Source organism: Eschrichtius robustus, chromosome 1 (assembly GCF_028021215.1).
Source record: "Eschrichtius robustus isolate mEscRob2 chromosome 1, mEscRob2.pri, whole genome shotgun sequence".
Lineage (NCBI taxonomy): Eukaryota > Metazoa > Chordata > Mammalia > Artiodactyla > Eschrichtiidae > Eschrichtius > Eschrichtius robustus.
Window position 1 is genome coordinate 136,295,241 of NC_090824.1, and position 13,987 is coordinate 136,309,227.

The 13,987-nt window shown below is 41.2% G+C and overlaps 2 protein-coding genes across 15 annotated transcripts in view; one reads left to right on the forward strand and one right to left on the reverse strand.

The window, feature by feature from the left end:
• HMG20A (high mobility group 20A) overlaps window positions 1–5,822 on the reverse strand; it is a 68,332-nt gene extending 62,510 nt beyond the window's left edge. Inside the window, exon 1 of one of the 2 annotated variants that reach the window (XM_068556103.1) lies at window positions 5,795–5,822. The gene's annotated coding sequence lies outside the window, so the exon portion shown is untranslated. The other variant, XM_068556098.1, reaches the window with a different exon arrangement.
• A 543-nt stretch (window positions 5,823–6,365) lies between these two features.
• PEAK1 (pseudopodium enriched atypical kinase 1) overlaps window positions 6,366–13,987 on the forward strand; it is a 301,070-nt gene continuing 293,448 nt past the window's right edge. For 8 of the 13 annotated variants that reach the window (XM_068556116.1, XM_068556121.1, XM_068556108.1 and 5 more), the window contains exon 1: window positions 6,367–6,514. The gene's annotated coding sequence lies outside the window, so the exon portion shown is untranslated. Of the gene's footprint in view, window positions 6,515–6,872; window positions 7,131–13,987 lie in introns of those variants that run through there. The other 5 variants (XM_068556176.1, XM_068556169.1, XM_068556133.1 and 2 more) reach the window with 3 other exon arrangements.

The window sequence follows — 13,987 nt, forward strand, 5'->3', positions numbered from 1 at the left end:
TTTTAGAATCAAACTATAATATTTTTGTCTAGTCTCTGTTCTCCCATCTTCTCCATTAACTTCACTGGTGATTGCTATCAGACTCCCTTATGATACTTTCACCATCTGAACTTAGTTGACCTTCACACTGAAACCAAGTTGACCACATACCACATCCTTGACCCAATCAAAAAGAAATGTGAAGCTTCCTTCAAGTTCCTAAAATGTCATTCTTCTTTGTCAACACCCTTCTAGTCTAATCATTCACCTCACTGCCTGCTTCATAAGACACAAATAGCCAGAAACCTTCACATCCATCCTCACCTGATCCTCAGCATAACTTTAGTCCTGTACCTAGACACTTACATTTCCCTCTAGGATCTGAGAAAGAATTATCACCTCCTGCTTTCCTTCTTCTAGCCCCATCCAAAATCCAAATTCTTCAGGTTTATGTATCTCCCCCTCTCCTTTTTAACGGTATAATTCACATACCATAAAATTCACCCCTTCAGTGTACAATTCAGTGGTTTTTAGTATATTGGTATACAAGGTATTTTAGTATCAAGGTTGTGCAATCATCATCACTATCTAATTCCAGGACATTTTCATCATCCCCTCAAAGAAATCCCATACACATTAGCAGTCACTCCCCATCCCTGCCCTCCACTCCCTGGCACACTAATATACTTTCTGTCTCTATGGATTTGCCTATTCTAGACATTGCATATAGATGGAATCATACAGTATGTGGCCTTTTGTGTCTGGCTTCTTTCACTTTAGTGTAATATTTTCAAGATTCATCCATTTTATAGCATGTATCAATACTCTATTCCTTTTTATTGATGAATAATTTCCCACCATACGACTATACTACATTTTCTTTATTCATTCATCAATTGATGCACATTTGGTTTGTTCCTATTTTTTGGCTCTTATGGATAACGCTGCTAGGAACATGTGGGGAAAAGTTTTTGTGTGAACACATTTCTAATTCTCCTGGGTATGTAACCAGGAGTGGAACTGCAAGTTAAGTATCTCTTGATACCTAAATCTATTCTGTTTCTGAGTTCAGACAGCCTGGGATATCTCTCAAAATGCAAACAGCTATACACTGACTCCCTACCCCACCTTCACTCAAACACCTTCGGTCTTCAGAATCTGTACGTATTAATTACCACTTAGTTCTTTCCAATTAAATTGAGGGCAGGGATCAGTTCTCATAGGGGTCTCATCATATAGTAGGTGTTTAATATATGCTCAATATATTGATACCCTATGCTCACAAATGGGAGAACTACTTACCCTTTCATTCAACAGATCTTTGAGTGTCTACTGTACATGGGTCACTGTGTTTAATACTGGCTATAAATAGTGGACAAACGTTATTGATCAGTTTCATCTACCCCAATTGCCAATTCAACTCCACTAATATTTACTGAATACTTATGATGTGAATGGCATTGTGCTAGGTTTGACAGCAGACACAGATAGGAATATGTTATAGTCTGCAGACTTTTATGACAGTTCATAAACTCTACATATGACAGTACAGTAACAACAGAAACATACAACAGCAGTAGCACTGTATATTAAATGCCATAAGAAAAGTACAAAATGCTCTGGAGGGTCAACAGACACACATATGGTTGGGAGAACGGACAGAGAAGAGGGCAGACATCAGACAATACTTCTTGAAGCTGAAGGTGGTACTTGAGAAAGGGCCACAAAGAAGGTGGCATTCTGATAGATAAGGATGCCCAGGAAAAGAGAAAGTGTTCCACACAGAGAATAGCATGAACAAAGAGAGAAAAGGCTGGATACTGTATAGAATTTTTTTTTCAGAGACCAATCTAGTTAGGAATGTGTAGATGGGTAATGACAGAAGGGTCTTGAATATTAGGCTTAGTATTTAAATAGGTTTAGAAGAATGATTCAAAAAGTCTTCCTTTAACAATTCAAATTATTTTAGTGATTCCTTAACCTTTTCTTGAAACTTTTCGATTATGCTTATTATCTAAAGTAATCACGGAAATTAGTGATTTCTCCTTCCACAAGGAACAAAAAACAAACTCTTGACAGCTAAGTGAGCATGCTTAGCTCACTGAGACTGGGGAAGGATGAATCTGAATAATTCTAGCACTGCATCCCCATACTTCGGGGAATATGTAAGGCTTAAAACAGACATGTAGGCAAATCCCAATAGCTAGAATAACAGAAGCAAACTGGGGGAAAAATAATAGCATTCATTAAGCTGCTAACACCAGGCATTGTGCCAGGTGATTTACATATAATATACTTGATCCACCAAATAACCTCATTTAGGTTTATGGCAAGTGAGGCTCAGAGAGGTCAAGTAAATTATTAGAGGTTACCAAGCTAGTAAGAAGCTCAGCTAGTAAAATGTAGACATCACTTTTGAACCCAAGCCTGTCTGATCCCATATTTTCCCCATTGTTCACTTTAATTTGTGAACAAAGGAGGCTATAATGGTAGGGTCATGATGCATGCATCAAAGAAAAGGGTTGAATATTTAACACAGGGGCTTTAATGGTCTGAAGAAAAATTAGACTGAAATATTCAAAACTGGGTTTAGAATGGCTTAGAGATCAGACCAAGAGAGATCAAGCTTAGGGCTGTTTCTTGATCAGTTTGTACAATGATCACACTATAGAGCTTATTTAGGAATATCAAGGGAGCAAAATTCCAGTTTTGATTTGGAAACTAGAGAGTACACTCCAAGAGAATACGGATATTTGTCTGTATTCACTGATGTATTCCAAGTCCCTAAAACAGAGACTAGTATACAGTAAGCACTCAATAAACTTTTCTTGAAATAATGAAAAGTCACGTAAGGGGTATTCTCGTTTGAATACTCTTGAAGGCCCTGAAATAAAGACAGCAGAACAGCAGGTTTAAAAACCATTCATGTTGTTAGCATATTCTCTTAACACTCAACCCCATGGCAAAAACAAGCAACTACCAAAACAAGAAACATACAAAAAAGCAATAGTTGTAAAACAAGAGCATGATTTTTAAAAGGTAGGTAGACAAAAGAATGAAAATACCCTTTTGCATTATAGATAGCATCTAGTATTTCGTGGATAATCAAATTTCAGTGAGATGGAATCCAGAATTTTGACCTACTGTTTTAATATTTCAAACTGCTGTGAGCTGTGAGCGGTATATCCAATGACTGCTTTTTGGAAATGAAAATGGTTATCTAATCTAAATATTCTGAAAAAAAAATGGACAATCTCTTTATTATTGATGACAAGGAATGAAATGAAAACCTCAAATTCATTTACTTAAAGAAGTAACAGAGTACACTTACAAAAGTCTTTACTTTTCTAATTTTGATAGTACGTTTCTATTAGAACATGCAAAGAAAACTGCAACAAAGAACATTAAGGGGAAAAAAAAAGCCTTTGGAAGACAGCAAGCCTCTCTACAGAAACACTTTTAAAGAGAATAAAAGCAGGTTCCATGAACTTCCCTCTATTTTTCACAAGCTTTTCTAATATTTCTTCTTTGACGGAACCAATGAATAACTGCCTGTTATCACAAAACATCTTTTTTCAAATATGTGCTTTAAAAATTGCTTTCTTCTGAACAGACAGTTCTTCAAGCTGCTCAAGTCTCTCAGCTGCAACAAGTTTTCTTATTTCTATTATACTGCATTTCTTCCCTGGAACAGTATAAAGACCAATTTTAAAAACTCCTTTGCTTTCCAAAGATAATTTCCTAAAGGCAATACTGCTGTATCTCAATCAATATTTTAACTATCTTTTCTCTATCTATTTCATTTAGTTCCACAATCTTTACTCACTTCAGTAATTCTTAATACTGTAGTTTAATAGTTTAATTTGTCAGGGTGATCATATCATATATTCTTCTATATTACTCTAATATAGAAGATAATGAATACCTACTTTCTAATCAATTAATAGTTGCTTGAGGCAGTCTACATGTCCCTAACCTTCTATTAATAACAACACAGACATAATTGTGTCTTGCCTTTTCAACTTCTGCAGAAATTCTATAGTCCTTCAAAAGATAACTCACTGATTTTAGGGTCTTAGTTTTTTTTTTTTAAATGTCTATAGAAAGTTAAAACATATACTTTTTCCTTACTGTAACATTTAAGTTACAGTTGTTCAAACATTTTAGTTTAAATCACATTTTCTAATAAACTCTAAACAAACTAGCTTTCGAAAAGAACCAGAATTAAAACAACTGCAAATTCTGAGGGTAGATTAGGTGACAACCCCAAAGGAAAAAATACACAGGCCTTATTCTTTTAAAAATTCTTGAAAGACATTACAGTTCACTTGATATTCTAAAATTATTGAAGTTGTTGAGATTTCATAAACTCCAAATAGATTGATTCCTTCAGTACCCTCCCCACCCCAACCTACCAAGTACTGTGGTACTTGAAAACAGAAGCCAAGAAATCAAACGGTTGACTGTTCATTACCACTTTACGTATAGTTTCTTATAAAACATTGAGAATATAGGAAAAACAGAAAATTCTGGTATTCATCTTTTGTCCTTTGTGAGCCAAATTTTCCCCCTCCTTAAAATCTGAGCTGTATCTCATGATCCCTGCACCATGCCTTAAAACTACAAAGTGCAGACACCATTTTTAAATCGGTGCTGAATTTAATTAAATCACAAAGGGGGAAAATGTACTACAGTGCAACTTTCACAATTGTTACATGTAAGATACCTATAAGAATTTTTAAAGCTGAGGAAGTTGTTTTCAGGCCCAGGGCAAAACCTTTGGCCTAAAATCAACAGGTCTAAGGATTTAAGATCCCAATCACATCAGTTAAGGTAACACCAAGTAATTGAGTACTTCAGTATGATATTTTCACTCTGATAAGGTGAAAATGCTTCATAATTTATGTAAAATATTGAGTCCTGTAATAAACGACCTCAAGAGTAGCTACAGGGTTCCTGTGGCATGTCAAGGCGGAGAACACCCCTAAACCTCACTAAGTCAAGGTTGGACTTGAGTAAGGGAGAAGGGGTGGGCAATTCATGAGTCACACAAGAAAGCATGTCGTATTGTAGAGAAGAGTAAAGAGTTTTAACAAGGGGTTTCGAATTCTTTGAATAACGCATTAAGAAAATTCTGTTGGGGAGAAAATTTTCCTCTTACACATGGAACCAAAAGTCACATAAATTCTGACTGGAGGCTGGTGATTAGCACAACTTCGTGGAATAACCTAACTTTTCACGTTAAGACACAATCCCAAAGCTTTAAGATACCGTCTATGCATATGGCACCAAGCATCACCTTTTCAAGCCCTCGCCGGCACAGGAAGTGGGTTGGACACCCCAACCCATCACCCTACCCCCACAGGAAGTGAGTTATGTTCCCCCCTCCCCCAGAATGGCCTTCCTCCCCTCCCCCAACCGGAAGTGAGGCGCCCCCATTCAGTCGGCCTCAAACCGAGACAAACCAATAACAGTAAAAGAGGGATGATCTTCAAGGGGTGAAGGGCACCGCCACTGTGGCCACCCCCAAGCTCGCCTTGCTTACTGACCTGCTGACGACAGGGGTAGGAAGGGGCCTGGGGCCTAAAGAAAGTCCCTGGCACAGGGGACAATTCCCTGAGCCCCTCTCAATCGCCTTCACTCTTCTCACTGCGTCGCCTCACAGCTTGACAAAAATTCCTCCGCAGTACTTTATTTTGATGTCTTTTCTTTCCCTTTACCTAATCGCTTAACCACCTTCACATAGGTAACTTCTCTAATCGCAGCACTTAAGGCTGTTCTGGTGAGGAGAAAAATGAAATATTATTCTCCATACCTTCAGAAAAATGGAGGGATTATTTTGTTCAAAGGAGGCGAAGGACTACGTGATTACGCAAGGTGAGACTTATTTTCGCGGAGGTTTCTGGGAGATGTAGTTTTTTAAATTGCTAAGGCCTGCAGAAAGTATTGGGACTTAAATTGGTTATTACTATGTGCTGGAATCCTTGAAGACACATATCCTGTATTCGACGGTAGGCAGACCTAAGGGGTTTAGGCACCAAATGGACCAATACTTCGTTCCCTTTTTTCCCCTGGTACGTAATTGAACTGAAATTTCCCTTCACGCCGGCCCAAGATCCTGGTCGTCCCGCCCTCTTCCTTTGGCCACGCCTCCCTCAGCCAATCAGAAGCTCTCTAAGTCTCTTCCTCGGGAGGTAGGAACGCGAGAGGAGGGGCCTCATGGTGACTCCTCCCCCGGGGCTGAGGCGAGACTGGGAGAGGGCCGTGGCCTCGTGTGCGCGCGCGCGTGTTCGCTTAAGGAGCGCGGTAGCGAGTGCGCGCGCGGAGGGGCGGCGCGCCGGGCTGGGAGGAGGCGGGCGGGCTGGTGGGCCGGGCGGTCTACGGGCGGCCGGGAGCGCGCGGTGGACTCGGCGGCGGCTAGTAGTTAGTTGTTGTTAGTCAGTGTCAGTTGCTCGGCGGCGGTGGCCGCGGTCACCAGGAAGGGTACTGGACGGCCGGCGAAGGTAGTCACCGCGGCGGCGTGTGAGCCCCTCAGGTAACTGGGGCAAGGTTGCCCGCGTCGCCTCCTTTCCCTTCTCCTCTCGCGCCGGCTTGTGGGACCTGGGTCGCCGAGGGGTGAGGGGGCTGACCTGGGGGAATCCGGGCGGGGCGGCGTGGGGTCTGGGTGGCGCTGCCGCGAGGGCTTTGGCGGCCGGTGCGTCCGGCCCGGCGCGGGCTCTCTGGCCACGGCCACCCCCGCGCCCTGCGGCCCCCGGAGCCCGCTGGCGCCGCGCGCCCCCTCGCGCCCCCGCTCCCGCCCCCTCTCTCGGTGGCTGTGGCGGCGGCGGCCCCGGCAGCTCGGCGCCCCCCAGAGGAGGGAAAGTTGGGACCTGGCGGCGAGGGACGCCCCGGGGCGCGGCTGGAAGGCTGCTGGGGAAAGTGAATCCTGGAGGAGCCGGACGCAGTGAGGCTGGGGCAGGAAGGACTCCTTTCGCTTCTGCTAAGTCTGCACGGACATCCACCTCCAAACCCGGGAGGATCCGGCGCAGCCTGGCCAGCAGCGCCAGGGTGAAACCCGGTGGCTCTTTGCCTGCTCACTTCGCTCTACGGTTTGTGAGCCCCCTAACGTGCGGGTTTCCTCGGTTTTGGGGGGATTTTGAGTGGTTCGTTGGGTAAGTTTTGTTTCTCCTTCGCCCTTTGACTCGTCCGTTCTTGCAACTTTTCTCACCTCCCGCGATGAGGACTTGCCGTCTGAGCCCCTTCTCTACCCCCTCCCTGTTGCCTGCACCATCCGTCTGAGAGCTTGATTTCGTTTTTTCGTCCGTTGACTGCATTAAAGACTGCTGAGAGCAACAGGAAAGAGGACCCCTCCCACCTTTAAATGTTAACTTTTTTGCAATACGTTGTGTTTTTTAGGATCCCCGTTTAGGAATTTGAGAGCTGTGGAATGGAGTTATTGCCAGGTTGGGGTTGAGGGGATAGTGACGAGTTAAAGGAAAACTATGATTTCATCTTTATTGGCCTTGTTATAGAAAACCTAATACATTTTTCTTCTGCCTCTGTTAAATGTGGTAAGATTATACGTTGAATTAAATACTTGGAGATTTACATGAAAGGCTATTTTTAGGTCATTGTATGATGTATGTCCACAGCTTTTCACCTGACTTGGGATTGCCTTGAGGATTCTGTTTTGGGGCCTACCTCTTGATTTTTGTTTAGCCACAACGCCTTTTTTTCTTCTTTTTTTTTCCCCTGATAAATGAAATGATGTGGTAATGTGTATAGTCGGAGAACTCATATTGCTCTCTGCAGTGTAGAAGTGAAAACCGTGAATTATCCACAGGGGTAAAACTTTCCATGAGCAATCTTGAATACTTGCTTCATGATGGCTTCTCTGTAATCTCAGAACATTTCTAGATAGCTCAGTCCACTGACTACCCTAATTACTTTCTGAAGTGCCTGGCACTTCTCTTCGGTGACTCGTTTAGTAAACTGTAATGGCAAGTATGGTACATTTTCTTGACTTCAGAGATGGGAGTTGTAGCCTCGACCCAGAGATTAACAGTTAACAATGGAAGCAGAATTCATACCATTGCTAGTGAGTTTTGGCTATGACCAACTCACAAACTATGTGAAAAAAACAAACATCTTTCCATAACTGTCAGAGGGGAAGAGGGGAAATATTTTATCATGTCTTTATTTTTGGAGACTCTAACATGACCATATTATGTGGGGAAAAAAATGTAAAATTATTTTCTTTAGGCCTTTTTGATGTGTGGTCCTCTTCTTCATCCCTTCCCCGCCCCGTGCATTTATGGTTTGACATTTATGTTTGGCTGGGTTCCAGGATGGGAAGAAAAGTATTTTGGTGAAAGGAAAAGATAAGATTGCTTTGAACTATTATGATACTGTGACTATTCATTTTACCCAGAGATAGTACAGAAAAACTTCCTCCATAATTTTTGTACCCCATTAACATTCTGTCAGAAGTCATTTTTAAGAGTCTACCCTGAGGCCCATAAAGAAATAATGCCACTTCATAACTGTTCCTGACAATCACATTAAAAAATGTGTTCCTGGAATGTGTTGTGTATGTTCTCATATAAACATTTATCTTTGTACATTTATGATAATGTAAATATTTAAGTCTGAGAGCTTAAAAATTTTATTTGCTTATTTGCATACGTGTTTTTCAACATCTAGCAGTGACAACCATATTTGCCAAATAAGCATCATCCATAAATTCATGCTTTGGCGCATTTCATATAATAACTCTTCTAACTTGTTCCGTGGTGAAGCACCATGAGATTAGCGTTTGCTTCATAAGAGAGATTTGTTGTTGTTTTTAACTGTAATGATGCTCTGTTTAAGTGGAACAGGTGCTGGGCTCTAGCTGTTTGTGTTGAAACCTGCCAAATCATACTCTTTTGTTGGATGGGTTATTTGAGTAATTTAGGAACCAAACTGTGGCCCCTGGCATGCCACGTTGAGTTCAAGGCTCCATTTCACTGCTGCAAATTCCTGTTTTCACTGTTAAGAAGTAGTTGTGTGTGATGAGCTTTATTTTCTTATTGCTCTTCTCTTTACTTTAATTCCTACTTCCTACCATCGTTCTGATCCTTTCATTACTGGAGCTCTTGGGAAAGTCTAGACTCCTTCTTTGCTGGTTTGTTTTCCTTGGAGAAATTCTAGTAACTTTCAGGCCAGGAATAGATAGTTCACATTTGTTCAGCAAATATTTTGAGTGCCTTTTAAGTGGTAAACATGGTGGTAAGCCCTGAGTATATGTAGAATGATATGCCTTTTTGCAAGGAGCATATAGTTTAGGAGGAGAAGATAACTGATAACCAATAATTGTAATGTGGAGTGATATATAACAGGTGTAAGCAGATTCCTATGGATGGAAGCACAGAGCAGGAGGGGTAGTTGGCTAAGACTTGGGGTCTTGGGAGGGGTGTGTCCCGAAATGCATCTTAGTGGGTTACCTGAGCTAATCTTCAAAAATAGATAGCAGTTAACTAGGTTCAGAAAAAGGGAAAGGACATTCTAGACCAGTGCTTTTCTGTAAAAATATAATAATGCAAGTCACAAATGTAATTCATGTATGTATTTTAAAATTTTCTGTTAACCACGTTAAAAAAGGAAAAGGTGAAATCAGTTTTAGTAATATATTTTATTTAAGCTGATATATCTAAAATTTTATTTCAATCTGTAATCACTATAAAAAAGCATTATTGAGGTATTTGACATTCTCTTTTTCATACTAAGTCTTCAGAATCTGATATGTATTTTATACTTATACCACATCTCAGTTGAGTCTAGCCACGTTCAAGTACTCAGTAGGCACAAGTGGACAGCAGAGTTTTAAAACGGGCTGATGAAGTGATAAGAAGCCAAATCACTGAATGCCTTATGACCCAAACTAAGGAGCTTTAACTTTGTCCTGAAGGCTGTGAGAATTTAGTGGGGGGAAAAATTATGCTGTGATAGAATCATATTTGTGTTCTAGGCAGTGAGGTGAATGCTGGATTAGAGAAGGGCAAAACTGGAAGCAAGACCAGTTAGGAAGCCATTCCTGGTGAGAAATGTTGAGAGATGTAAAAGAGGAGTGGATGTATAAGAGGTTTAGGAAGTATTATCAACAGGACAGGGTAAATAATCAGATTACAGAGTTGAGCAAGATTGAAGATTTAGCATGATTCCCATATTTCTGTTGTGAGCTACTGAATGGGGCAGACAACTAAGAGAAGCCAAACGTCTGTGCCAGACAGACCAAAGCTGAAAAAAAAGAACTATGCGAGAATTGTCACAGAAGCTGAGGGAGAAGAATATTTCAAGGACTAGGAGTGGACAATACTGTATCCTGCCATGAAAAGGCCAAGTAAGATAACTGAAAAAAGTCCCTGAAACTTGGTGATTAAGTCATTTGTAACTTCAGCTAGAGCAGGTAGCTACATTGTAGTGCTTTGGGGGTAAGGGGGTTGAAGAGTCAATGACAGCTAGGAAGGGTAGCTAATTGAGAGGGATACAGTGTTTTCAACAAAGGACTGAACAAATAGTATAGGTGAAGGGAGATGCAGGGGATTTAGAGAAGTTTACTCCTTCTCCCCCTTTTTTAAATTAAGAGGTTCTTGGGCATGTTTATGTGGGATTGGAAAGCACCAGTGGAGGGGAGAAATTGAAGCAGTGTGGGGGAGGCAGAGAGATGGGGGACAGCGGTGATTGATGGAGCCAAGGATTTGGAGACAGTAGGAGGGGATGGGATCCAAGGCATAGGTAGAGAAGTTGGCCTTGGGTAGGAGATGATTCTCCTTTTTCATTGAGTAGAAAGGAAGGAGGTGAAGTTGGGGGCACTGTAAATAAGTTTCTAAATGATAGGGGCAGGAAGGAGAACGAGTTGATGTGTCTCATATCATTTTTGAGTACCTGCTTAGAATGATGGGGAACGTGGTAGAATAGGGGTTCTTTAAAAAGAGAGTGTAAGTGTATAACAGCTTCCAAGGGAATGGTGGGGGGAGAGAGTCAGACAGACAGACCCATGACTAGGATAATGAAAAGGGATTGTTAGGTAGCATTGAGGACCCATTTGAGGTTGTAGACCTTGGATTTGTAGGGATACCAATTTGCATGGTTTGATTTTTCTCCAGCACTGATCACTCTGGGTATGTATAGCTGAAGAAACCATTTAATACTCACAAGAGCTCATAAGGTAGGTACTGTTGTTATTCTCCCTGATTGTAAGATGAACAGCTGGCGTTCAAACCCTGGTGGTTCAGTTCCAGAGCCCAGGCTGTTACCCACTGCTTTGCAGATGCCTGCTTGGTAGAGATACCTAAAGGGCAGTTGGTTGAGGGAATTAATGATGTTAAGGACTGTGACTGAAATGAACTGTGGAGTCCAGGTTGGTTCATGAGCAGGAATCATAGAAGGGGTGATTCAACTGGGAGAAAATGAAGGGCGTGAAAGTTAGAGGTCAGTGTGAAGCCGAAGAACTAGTGAAGAGGGAGCAAAAATATTAGCTTTTACTTATGGATTACCTACTATGTGCTAGACACTTTAATACCTTATTTCTAATCCTAACATAAGTGTTATTAATCTTACATCCATCCCTTTGTCATTCTCCTTCAGATGAAGAAACTGAGGATTAGAAAGGTTAAGTTACATATCCAGAGAGACACACACTATCAAGTGATAGAACTAGGATCCAATACCCATTCTTTCTTCTCCAAACCATAGTGTTCTCAAGTAAGGAGATAAGAAAGAAAATGCAGTAATGATGAAAAGTGGTAGAACGGCACTGGGATATTAAATTTAGGACTTCAAAGGTGTATCATTCATTTAACAAATGTTTGTTGAGCATTAAGTGCATGCTAGGCATTGTTCTAGGTGCAGAGGTTATAGTAGTGAACCAAACAGACAAAAATCCCTGCCCTCGTGGATCTTACATTCTAGAGAGGGTGAGACAGACATTAAACAAAGTAAGTAACTTGTTGTTATACAGTATTAGAAGGTGATAGATAGGTGCTGTGGAGAAAAATAAAGCAGGCAGGAGGGATAGGTATGCCAAGGGGTGTGTGCACTTTTAAAAAGGATGTCTGGGAAGGACTTGGTGAGGAGTGAGCAAAGGCTTGAAGGATGGAGGTAAAGGAGCACACTAGGTCTAAGAAACAGTTTGCATTGGCCCTGAAGCAGAGGTGTGCTTGGTGTATTCCCAGAACACTAGGAGGTCAGTGTGCCTGGACTGGAGTGAATAGAAGAGTAGAAAGTGGTTTCTACTTTGTGGAGAAACAAAGTGGAGAGATAACTGGGTCCAGATTACATAGAGCCTGTAGAACATTGGAAGGACTTGGGTGTTTATTTTTTGAGATGGAAACCATTACAGGTTTTTGAGCAAAGTGACATGATCAGATTTATGCTTTAAAAACTTCACTCTGGCTACTGTGTTGAAAGTAGTCTAAAGAGGTGAAGAGTAAAAACTAGAAGATCAGTTAGGAGGCTCTCTTTAAAAATCTAGTTGAGGGTTAGTGGTGTCTTAGACTAGGAAATTGATGAGAAATGATTGGATTTGGATATATTTTTAACTTTTTATTTTGAAATAATTTTAGATTTACGGAGGAGTTGCACAGATAATGCATAGAGTTCCTTTATGCCAGTGTTTCTCTGCCTCAGCCTTACTGACATTTTGGACTGGCTAAACCTTTGTTGTGGGGATTGCCCAGTGCTATATAGGATGTTAAGCAGCATCCCTGGTCTCTGTCTACAGATGCCAGTACCATACCCCTGTTGTAACAACCAAAAATGTCTTTAGACATTGCCAAATGCCCCCGTGGGGCAAAATTGCTCCTATTAAGAATCACTGCCATATACCCTTCATCCTTTTCCCCCTAATGTTAACATCTTACATAACCACGGTACATTTGTCAACCTAAGAAATTAACATTGGTACAATGCTTCAGACAAACTGCAGACTTTATTTGTATTTCACCAGTTTTCCCACTAATATTCCTTTTCCATTCCATTATCCAAACCAGGATACTACATTGCTTTTAGTTGTCAAGTCTCCCTTATCTCTTCTAATGCATGACAGTTTCTTGGTCTTTCCTTACCTTTTATGACCTGATACTTTGTTTTTAAAGAGTACTGGTCAAGTATCTTGTAGGATGTTCCTCAATTTGGGTTTTCTGAGATCTTCTCATGATTAGTTATTGAGGTTTGAGGAAGAGTATCACAGAGTGAAGTGCCCTTCTTATCATGCCATAGAGGAGATCCATGTTATCAACATGATGTCACCGGGTGATCACTTTGTTAAGGTGGTTTCTGCCAGATTTCTCCATTATTTTTCACCTTCCATACTCTGATCATTAGAAGCAAGTCATTAAATTCAGCCCACACTCAAGGGGAGGGGAATTAAACTCCACTTCCTGGAGGCAGTTGTATCAAAGAATTTCTGGACATATATTACAACCACCACAGTAATTGGTAAATATTTTGGGAGAGATACTTTGAGCCTTTGCCAGTATCCTGTTTCTCTGCTCACTGATTTTATTTATTCTAAAAAATTTATTTATGTATTTATTTATTTTTGGCTGCATTGCGTCTTCATTGCTGCACGCAGGCTTTCTCTAGTTGTGGTGAGCGGGGGGTGCTCTTCATTGCGGCACGTGGGCTTCTCATTGCTGTGGCTTCTTTTGTTGCAGAGCACGGGCTCTAGGCATGCAGGCTTCAGTAGTTGTGGCTCGCAGGCTCTATAGCACAGACCAAGTAGTTGTGGTGCACAGGCTTAGTTGCTCTGTGGCATGTGGGATCTTCCCGGACCAGGGCTCGAACCCGTGTCCCCTGCATTGGCAGGCGGATTTTTAACCACTGCGCCACCAGGGAAGCCCCTCTGCTGACTAATTTTAGCATTCATCAGTCATCTTGCCTGCATGTACTGTTTATTTTCCCTCATTCTTACTACATTTATTAATTGGAATTCTTCTGTAAGGAAAGTTTGTTCCTTATCTATCTATCTAATCATTTATATCAGTTC